Source organism: Rhinolophus sinicus, chromosome 14 (assembly GCF_057876585.1).
Source record: "Rhinolophus sinicus isolate RSI-liver-muscle chromosome 14, RSI-T2T, whole genome shotgun sequence".
NCBI lineage: Eukaryota > Metazoa > Chordata > Mammalia > Chiroptera > Rhinolophidae > Rhinolophus > Rhinolophus sinicus.
In genome coordinates, this window is record NC_142514.1 from 171,069,774 (window position 1) to 171,080,951 (window position 11,178).

Genomic DNA, 11,178 nt, shown 5'->3' on the forward strand with positions numbered 1-11,178 from the left:
AGAATATGCTTGGTATGATTTCAATCTTCTTAAATTTGCTGAGGCTAGCTTATGTCCCAATATATGGTCTATCCTTGGAAATGTTCCATGTACACTAGAAAAAAAAATGTATAGTCTGATGTTCTAGGATGAAGTGCTCTATAAATGTCAATTATGTCCATTTCATCTAATGTGTCACTTAGGGCTGGTATTTCATTATTTATTTTGTTTGGATGATCTATCCATAGTTGTCAATAATGTATTTAGGCCCACTACTATACTTGTGTTTTGGTCAATTTCTCCCTTTAGTTCTGTTAGTAGTTGCTTGGTATATTTAGGTGCTCCCTGATTGGGGGCATAAATATTGATGACTGTTATGTCTTCTTGTTGTATAGTCCCCTTTATCATTAAGAAATGTCCATCTTTGTCTCTTGTTACCTTTTTTATTGTGAAGTCTGTTCATCTGATATAAGTATGACTACACCTGATTTTCTCTGGATACCATTTGCTTGGAGTGTCAATTTCCACCCTTTCACTTTGAGTCTATGCTTGTCCTTGTAGTTGAGATGTGTCTCTTGGAGACAGCATACGGTTGGGTTTAGTTTTTTGATCCAATCTGCTACTCTGTGCCTTTTTTTCCCCACAGAACACAAAAAACCTTTATTACACGGACTTAGCTGAGAGGGATGATTTATTTGCCTTTCTGGACCTTGATTTTCTTCAGATAGAAATCTAGCTCCTTGCCCTCTAGCACATAGCCATCTGCTCGGCCACACTGGACAGGTCTTGAAGTGATACATGCAAAAAGCTTGCCCTGCTGGAACTGCTCATGTAGAAGACTGCTGATTTTGGCATTCTTTTTCCTTTCATCATATTTCTTCTGAATTTTCTTTGATCGTTTTTTGTTTAAAATCTCTTCCTCCTCGGGAGTCAGCTTGGGCCCCTTCTTGCGGCCCAGGGGCAGTGCATAGTGGGGCTCGTACCACTGTCGGTATGGTGTGCTATCAATGAGCACAATGCAGTTCTTTACTAGAGTCTTGGTGCCAACCAGTTCCTTGTTGGATGCATTGTAGACCACATCAATAACCCTTGTTTGTGCGTAAAACACTCTGAGTCCCAGGAGAAGTTCCCCACATCCAGCCTCAAGGCAGGGTACTTCTTGTTGCCTCATGCACACGGACTGTGTGTATGAGGTGGGGACCAACTTAGTGTTGGTGGCAGGGCGTCCCAGCTCATATTTTTGCTTCTTGCGGTAGGGCTTTCTCTTGCCCCCGGTCTTGCGACGCTTGTGCCAGTTGTCCCGAGAGATGCCCATGGCTCAGCGCCAACTGGAAAGAGATTCTGTGCCTTTTTATTGGTGAGTTCAGTCCATGCACATTTAGGGTGATTATTGATATATGAGGATTTCAATACTGTGTCTCCGTTGTTTCTTTGCCTTTTTGTTGTCATCTATTATTTCTGTGTGGTGGTATTCTATGATTTGTCCCTCTGTTTCTTCTTTTATTATGTTATATTTTTCAGTTCTGAATTATTTTTAAGTAGGTATCATTAAGTTTATGTAAAAGAAAGTTGCATATTTAGAGTATTCCATTTTCTTCAGCATGCTTACTTTCTCCATTTCCATATTCCGATTCAGGCCTTTACTCTCCCCCCTTTTATGTTTCGGTTGCCACAAATTGTCCGTTGATGGTGGTCGAATAGCCTCCTTCAGTATTTCTTGTAGTGCAGCTTGTGTGTTAGAAAATTCCCTCAGCTTCTGAATGTCTGGAAAGGTCTTTAATCCTCCTTCACATCTAAAGGATATCTTTGCTGGATATATTATGCTTGGCTCATAATTTCTCTCTTTCAATAATTTGAATATTTGATTCCACTCCCTCCTGGCTTGTAGAGTTTCTGCTTAGAAATTTGATGATAATCTAGATTTCCTTTGTAGGTTACAGTCTTCTTTTCCCTGGCTGCCTTGAGGATTCTTTCTTTGGCATTAATTTTTGACAGCTTCAATACAATGTGCCTTGGAGAAGGCCTGTTGGGATTGAGGTTATTAGGTGTTCTATTTGCTTCTTTGGTTTGAGGATCCAGTTCTTTCCACAATTCTGGGAAGTTCTTGTCGATTATTTGTTTGAATATACTCTCTGTTCCCTTCTCCCCTTTTCCTGCTTTTGGTACACTCATTATTCTTATATTGCTCTTTCTGATGGAGTCAGAAAGTTCTTGTAGAGTTCTTTCATTTCTTTTAAGTCTCAAGTCTCTTTCTTCTCCCATCCATGTCATTTCCAGGTTTCTATCTTTAATGTCACTGATTCTTTCTTCCATCTGGTCAACTCTACTACTTAAGCTGGCTGTTTCATTCTTCATTTCTTTTATTGAGTTCTTAATCTCCAGAAATTCCATTTGGTTCTATTTTAAAATTTCAATCTCTTTGGTAAAATGTTCATTATTTTCTTTGATTGAGTTTCTGAGTTCACTAAACTACTTGTCTGTGTTTTCTTGCATCTCGTTGAGTTTTTTAAGAACTGCAATCTTGAATTCTCTGTCATTTAAGTTACATATTTCCATGTCTTTAAGTTCATTTTCTGGAGACTTTATATTTTCTTTCTGAGCTGTCTAGTTACCTTGGTTATTCATGGCTATCAATGATTTATTATTTCTCTTCCTAGATATCTACAGGAGTGAGTTCTGCAACAGGTTGATAGAAAGAGGTCTTCCTTTTGTTTTCCAGTAGGTTCTGGTAGAATGTTTTATTTTCTCTCTGACTGCAGCCTTATAGTCTCTCTCACACTGTAGTGCTATGCTTTCTCTGCACTATTCTGGCTTCTCACACAATGGGAGGATTCCCTGGAAGGCGGGCTTCGTCTTTGTGAACAGTTCGCCTGGATCATAGGGGAGTGCCTCTGTGGGGGGATGTGGAGAACTTCTGAAGTTCTAAAGTTCTTTCTGCACCAGATTCAGAGCCCGTGTGTTTCAGCAGCTCTATTTACTCCTGCAGCTATCTGCCCAGATAGGTGTGTACAGGGTTGGGTTGGGATGTGAGAGGTGGCCCAAAGCAATGGCAGCGATCACCACCAAAGCCAGTCCTGTTTACACAGCTCCCTCCCCTTTGCCAGAACTAGTTGGGCTGTGAGTCCATGTCTGCGGACGACAGTTCTCAGAACTGCAAATAGTGCATTCTTTTGATCTGACCCTGCTACTGCTCTGCTTCTAGCACTGGGATGGTAAGGGTGGGGCGAGCTCTGGAAGGGTAAGGAGGGAGTGGCTAGTCTCAGTGCCTAAGGCTTCCATTCTCTGCTAGGCAGTGAGGGCTTAAACCACCATTTTCAGCCTTCTTCCTTCAGACTTTGTTTCAAGGTCTCTGCCATGAGTGTGATCGTTGGGTTCAGCGGTGTTACATGTTGTACCCTAAGCCCTGTGGGCCATAAGCGAAGCCCTAGCAATCCAAGTAGTTCCCTCTTCCTCAACTGCAGTAGTTCCAGAATGTAGAGAGCTCGGAGCACCGAGTTAGGTCTGCGTCCTGCACCCATGTGGCCCCGTCTCAGCACTTCTCCCTTCCCTCCTCCCCTACTCACGCAATTTGCCCACCTTTAGATGATTTCAGTAGTTCACCTCTTAGTCTTGCCTGTCTTCTGCGCAGAGAGTCTATTGTGGAGTTACAGTTCTTCAATTTGTTGTAAATTCCAGGGGAGACTTCAAGAGGTTCGCCTCATGCCGCCATTTTTATGACGTCTCCTTTCTGACCTTCTTTATTGGCTTATTTGCCATTGGGTTTTTGATAAAAATACATGAAGTTGCTTTTCTATGTTTAAAAACAAAAAATAACTAATAATCTGTTTATAATATGGATCCTCATTCATTTTCAGAAGATTTTTAACCCTCTAGTAAGTAAACCACGGTCTACGGCTCTGATATTTTAAAGACTATATAATTAACCTGTCTGCAGCCAATTTGAGACTACTTGGTTAGGGGTTAAACCTTCACCTATGACAAAGCCCTTGAGTCAAAGAGCTTAGCCCCTCTCTCCAGATATCTCTGTTGGCTCTAAATGTTGTTAAAAATAACCTAGAAAGGAATAGCACTTGGGACATTGGATCTAGTTTTGCTTACAGTTCCTGGTGCTTAGCTTTGGACGTGTCATATTCCAGCTTGCACACACAGCTGAATCACCAAGTAAAAAGAGCAAAATATTGCTCAATTTCCAAGAGATCAAACCAAGAGGACTATATACTAAAACTCTGCTAGTTTGAAACTATTGTTGACAAGTAAGAAAATCTTACTCTTCATTCCAAACTTGAGTTTTGTTTGCTCAAGTAGAACTTGCTCCTGCTGGCGCCAATCAGTAGCATATAGAGCAGCTTATTTTCCAGTGCCTCGTTGCTTCTCACTAAGGCTCGAGAAGCCTGGTTTCCTATTATAAAATATCTCTGCATCTACAGAAACTAGACACAATTAGCAGCTCTTACCTGTGAAAATGGGTGGTGTTATGTCATCCATGCCTAAATTCTAAGACTAAAGTCACCATTCTAGATTATATCAGCATCCTTCAAATCTGTGCCATTTTGCTCCCTAAATGCCAGTTTCTTAATGCTGCAGACTAAGGCCCAAGATGTAAATAAATAAATACTCCTTTCTTCTCCTCCTTGGAACTGATTAAGAGTTAAGTACTCTAGTTAGAATGATACTAACATGCTAAATGAACAAACAGCTTGGTTACTGATAAAGCTTAATAAAGATGTGCTAAGATATATTGTCACAATGGACTTTCTAATATTCACTCATGAATCGTTGAGCCTAACCCACCCCTTCTTTAGTCCTTAGCATGACAGGACAACCTCAGGTCTCCTCCTAATGGCAGAGCATACATACTCCTGTAACTGTTACCAAGATGCACGCCTCTGAGGGCAAGGAGATCCAGATGAAAAAGTCAGAGGAGGTTAAATCAAGCTAGCTCTGTTCTTGCTCTTAAATTCACCAATCAGATAAATTGCCTCTCTTCCTTTAGGGAAGAATTAAGAAGTAGGAGGGAGTAAAGAGAGGCCAGAAGTATTCTAACAATTTTTTTCTTCCAGGGCATGGGGTAGAAAATCGCTTCGATGCATGGAAATGTGGCTCTTGGAAAATATTAAGTTTTTGTCTGAAACAGATGTTTTTAAATATTGTAACAACATTTTTAAATGCTAGCAGGGAACACCTTTTCACTGCTCTCCATGTTTTCGCGGGGAGGGATGACCATCAGAGTAATACCACTGACTTCCTCACTTATTTTTCCCACCTGAATGACAGTTACTCTTCTGATTGTTAGTTTGTAAGAACCAACTGGGCGTAAAGAGTTCGGCTCTTTCTCTCACTATCTTCTCTCTCTTTGAGTACTCTGGATTCTCATTTCTCTCCTTCATGGAATGGGCCTGTACTTTGCAATAAGATCCATTTTGGTGGGGTGTATTTGCAGGTACACTTGGCTGCATTTAAATCACATTCTCCAGTAGCTTCATCAGTCATAAAGCTGATGTTTTCATCTCCGCCTGTCAATCTCCTGTGCCTGACTCTCAATTGCTACTGAAATCAACTGGAGAAAAAAAAGGAGGGTGTTGTGTATCAGGCCCCTTTCAGCCCCAACAGTAATGTAGAGAAAATATATGACAGTGCCTGGCTTGGGGCAGGCAATTAATAAATCTAAGTTCTCTTCTATTTTAAGTTGAAACATCTATCATACCGATTCAAAGATCATTTTTTCCATATCTCTCACCCTTGCATGTGATTTAAAGACCATTCAACTAGATAAAAATCAAGCTCTTCTCTGCTCCTTCTATCATATATCATTTGATCAGGCTAAAATAATACATCAATTATCTTCTGGCAAACTCCTTGAGTTTTCTTTTTCCTGTCTCTCTGTCCATCTACCTCATCCAGGCCCAAGTGATGGATCAGCTTTTTGTGAACTCTCACCACTTTCAACAGGTCTTGATGAAAGTGAGGGTAAGAAATAATCAAACAATATGGTATAGTTAATTTCCGTGACCCCAGAGACAGCTAATGGCACCACAGAAGCACCAAGGGGAGTGGGTTCTTTGTGATAAAATGGGTCAAACTTGTTTTCCATGATGAGTCTGCATTGTGTTAGTCAGTGTTATTGTATTTCTCTGTTCTGTGCGGAAAGCTCCTCTCGTTCCTGCTGTGGGGAAACAGGAGTGTGTGTTTTCCCTAGAAACAGATGGGTTTCTCAGCCTGGAGATGTAACACAATGCACATCCCAATTGTGGTTGTCCCAATTTGCAGCCTCCAACCTCCTCTGGACAATTCCCAGGGTCTTTCTTTAATAACGGCCTTCACATAGAAGAAGAGCTATTGTATGGCACATCTACTTCTGAATAGGGCTGAACAAGAGGAAATAGCTCTAAATTACACAAAATCTATGCAGTTTGGACATTAGTAAGAACTCTCGAATAATAAAACTCTTGATGAACATGGATGAAGGTTACGACAGTATAGGATTATCCAGGTCATCCTTAGGAATAAAATGACAGAAAAATCACTGTGTAGAAAGCTTTAGGCCTGAGGAGGGTAACTCTCAGGCCCAGGTGCCACCATCACCCGGTTCCCCAATCGTGACAAACATCACTGATTGATCTTGGGACTCCTATTGAGCCCAGACCTGGCCATAGAATTATTTTCAGTGTTGTGCTTCAGTAGAATATCACCAGTAGATCAGAGTTGGCGCATGAGACAAAAGCTTTGCCATCACTATTTTAAGCCTGCAAAGAAGTCTCTGAAGTCTCAGATATAGAAACTGGCATTCAGTATTTTATTATTAAATATGATTATCTTTGATATAATAAAGCACATTTGTGAAACTCCATCATCTCTTTAGTATAACACATTCCAAGAAAACTGGACTACCAATAATAAAGTTTCTGAAGATGGTGAATCTAAGGATCTCTAGTCGAATCCTGCCCCACATTACACCCCAAGGGCGATAAAAGGAACATGAATGTTTAAAGAATGACACCCTCAGCAGATGGGGGAAAACAGCATCACAGAATGCATTAAATATTTTCATCTATCATTCTTTTAGATATTTAGAAGAATAGTGGTACAACCTCTGTAGGGAAGATGTTAAAGAAAATTTGTCTTCATTGGTTGATGTGAGCTTTTGTCTATTAGCTTTTGTTTGTTCCTGTATGTGAGGTGATTTCTGTGTTGTGATCAGGGGTTGAGTAAATTCCCCCTTTGGTCTCATTCTCCCACGCTGGGGAGATGTGGGATGAGGTTGTTTTTCTGTCCCCCTTTAGTCTCACTCTCCTGAGCAGGGGACACATGACATGAGGTTGTTTTCCTGTTTGGTCTCATTCTCTTGATTAGGGGAGATATGAGATGATGTTTGTTGTTCTATCTGTGCTGTGAGGTGATGGTTAGCTTAGGGTTAAAGACATTCTTGATCAGGGGTTGAGAGAATTCCCTCTTTGTTCTGTCTGTTTCACCCACCTCAGCAGATGAAGTGAAGAAGTAGCTAAGTTATACCAGGACGATGTGACAGGCACGTTGCCAGGCTTTGGAAGACCTTGGGCTGATGGTCCCAAGCAAGAACAGTAGACATTGCTTATCCAGATGAATTGGCCCTTTGGCCGGATGGGCAGCATTCATATCAGTAACTGCTGGACCCTCCTGTAACTGGCTATTCCTTGAGAGGGGAGGCAGGAACATAAAACTTGGCTCTGGGGTGCATCTAAAGAGATATATAAGATAGACCTCATGTGGATTGATTGATTGATTGCTGTTTCAAGAAACTGCTATTCAGAAGATTTGCTGTTTCAGGACTGCCTTTCAGGATTGGATTCTTTCAGGGTAAGAGATCGGAACTTGCCTCAGTGGACAGTAGAGATTTCTTTCGTTGGTGAATTGTCATCATTCTAGCATCTTTGGGAACGTGTATGTAACTTGCAGCTTGCAGTATCAGAAGACTACCTAACTTCTAACAACAACAACAAAAACAACAACAACAACAACAAAAATGCCAACAACAACATTCTTGGGAACTAGCAAACAGCAGTGTGGGACACGCGTGAGTTTCTCTCAGCTGCAGACCTGGCAAGGTTTTGATTTATGACTTTTCCAGTGCTGTTCTCCCCCAGTTTGGTGAGCTTTTGACTTCTACTGTAACAGTTACTACCCTACAGAGCTTATTCCTGCTTTTGGATATGCCTTATCGATGTTATCTGTGTAGTTAGCCAAGTGATTTTTGATCAATAGTAAACATACTTTGGGATCTTTTAAACTTATAAATATGTGTACGCCTTTGACGTGACATTGGTATCAATGTATATAGTTTAGTCTTAACCACCTTTACTTTCTGTCATTAGCACATTCTATTAATTGCCTTTGTATTTTGCTATTGCATATTGCTAAATAAATTGATTAGGTATTGCTAAATAAATTAATTAATTGGCCCCACTCTAGAGTGTGCCCCGCCCCTTTTTCTTTTCCCCGCTTGTCATTACAACCTCTTTTACAGCAGTTTTAGAGAAAAATGCAAAGCAACAAACATGATGAGAGGTAATTTCCGGTAGACATACACCAATTATTGATTATCATGGCTAAGAATGAGCATGGATTTAAGAAAGTTTAACAGACAAAATGCAAAATCCACCAACATAATTTTGAGAGATGTTCCAGTTTGGATAGAGTCTGCCCTAGTGGGGATATTGGAATGGTTATAATTCATAACTCTCCATTTTAATTCTCTTCCAAAGTAATCATAAACTAACTAAATAGAATTCATGACACAACATAGCAAGATAATAGTCATAAAATAGCTCACAGCTCTCATCCCTGATAGGTTCCTATGACTATAAGCCACAGGAATACAAAGATCCTAGTAAAAGTAATTAGAAAACATAAAGATTTTCATTCATGGAATATTTGGGAAAAGGAGGCACACAACATGGCCAACCTTCATGTTGTGATTGTCCTGTACCTTCAAAGCTGAAACACCTATGAACTAATGGTGAAAGAAGAAACATACTTGCTACGCAGTTACGGTACAGGTTAGAGAAGCAGATCAAGAGACTGAGACATTTGAGTTTCATTTTGTCTTACGTTTTAGTTTCTATAACATAAGACATTACTGCGCGTTGGGTATATAAGTATACATAACCATGTATACACAACAATGATTCATGCCATTGAGGGATGCAGAAAGCTAAGTTTCTGATATAAATAATTCTGTGTTTCTGAGACATGTTCTTACCAGGAGACAAGAGAAAGGATGGAGCTCACTGCTCGTTGGTCAAACAAGCACCAAATAAATGACTGGAACCTGAGGATTTCAGGTGTTAGGTTATACAAAATGATGACTGGTGACAAAGCAGCACTGTGCTTTCCCTTCTCAAAGTGTTAGGTTGGTACAAAAGTAGTTGTGGTTTTTGCAATTATTTTTAACCTTTTAAACTGCAATTACTTTTGCACCAACCTAATACTTAGCAAACCGGAACAGTAAATCTCTCTAATAGCCCCTAGGAGGCAGATTGTAATGTTATCCCATTTTATGGATAAGGACTCTAACATGTAGGATTCTGAATCTTCCCGAGGCTAGAGGAAAATTTGCTCCAGATCTCCTTGTCGGGTTTATGAAGCTGTGCTGCTGTAAAACAAACAAACAAACAAACAACCAAAAAGGGTGGTCCTTGGAGCCTGTTTAGGTTATAAACCCCGTCAAATCTCTTACTCTAGTTTCTTCAACTGAAAGCGGTTTGTGTATTTGAATCATGTCTTCTAGGGAATGCTTCATCACTGAGAAAAGACTAGCCATATGACTGATTGACCATGTCTAACATTGCAGCTAGTTTTGCCTGTGGTGGTTTCACTTCTACATTTGCTACATTGGACCCATATCCCTTCACCTCCCCTACCTGTCAGTCTGGTTGCTGTCAGTCCCTCCCCCTAGCTATTGTGCCTGGTCATCAGAGTGATGTATCTATCATACGTATACCTGTTCGCTCATTGCATTCGTGCCCACACGTCTCCAGTGGCTCACAGAACCAATACATTCATTGAGTAACTACTTTCTGTTCTCTGCTGTGTGGCATAGAAAGGGTATAGATTCATTCATTGGTTCATTTATTCATTCAAGCAACAATGATTTATTTAATGCCTACTATGTGCCAGGTACTTTCTGGGCACTGCTGATGCTACAGTGAACAAAACAGGCAATAATCTCTGTCCCTATAAAGCCATGGTCAAGTGGAGTAGACAGATAATATACCCATAAAGAGTAAAAATGCACAGCATGTTAGATAGTGAAAGAATCAGGGAGAAACAAAAAACAAAGTAGAAAAGGGGGGTATGAGGCCATGGGACAATTAGTAAAATTATAGATAAGTTAGCCAAACTTACATGAAGATGGTGGATTTGAGCAAAGACTTAAAGAAAATAAGTAGCTATTTTGTACCAGGCACTTTAAATACAAAACAACCTGTGAAGTCAGTGTTATTTCCCCATTTTACAGATGAGGAAGCTGGGTTCAGTTAAGTCTAGGATTGCCGATTTATCAAATAATAATACAGGACTCCCAGTTAAATTTGAATTTCAGATAAGTATATCCCGCTCAGCACTTGGGATACTAATACTGAAAAAGAAATGTGTTGTGAATCAGGAGTTTCTGGGGCTGGTAAATAGCTGTGAGTTGGTTAAAGAGATCAAAAAGACTCTTGATACTACTACTAATATTACACACGTATGTCACACTTACTATATACCAGGCATTGTTCTGCACTAATTCATTTAACATTCAATAACTCTACTATTATCGTCAGGTACTAGTATTGTTCCCACTTTACAAATGAGAAAACAAAGGCATTCAGGAGTTAACTTGTGATTTGAAGCCCAGGAACTGAATTTGGGATTGGGAAAAGATTTTGCCACTTTGCTAAAGATCTAATATTAATTCTAGAACATTAATTTAGAAAGGATTTTTATTCTTTTTTATTTTTTATTGTTTCTTAACTCACGTGCCATCTAAATAGATACTGGTATTTTACGTTTATTTTGTTTATCATGTGAGCAATTATCACTCATTGATCTACTATATTCCAGGATTTCTTATATTTACGTATATGCTTTGTAACATGCCTTCAATTATTGCACAACACGCTCTAACGCATAACCTCTTTTCTCAATTAAATTCAAGCAAATAACTAATTAAAGAGGAAAAAT

At 39.8% G+C, this 11,178-nt stretch overlaps 1 pseudogene; it reads right to left on the reverse strand.

Moving 5' to 3' along the window:
• Window positions 1-670: 670 nt before the first annotated feature.
• Window positions 671-1,294, reverse strand: LOC109455080 (small ribosomal subunit protein eS8 pseudogene; annotated as a pseudogene).
• Window positions 1,295-11,178: the final 9,884 nt, after the last annotated feature.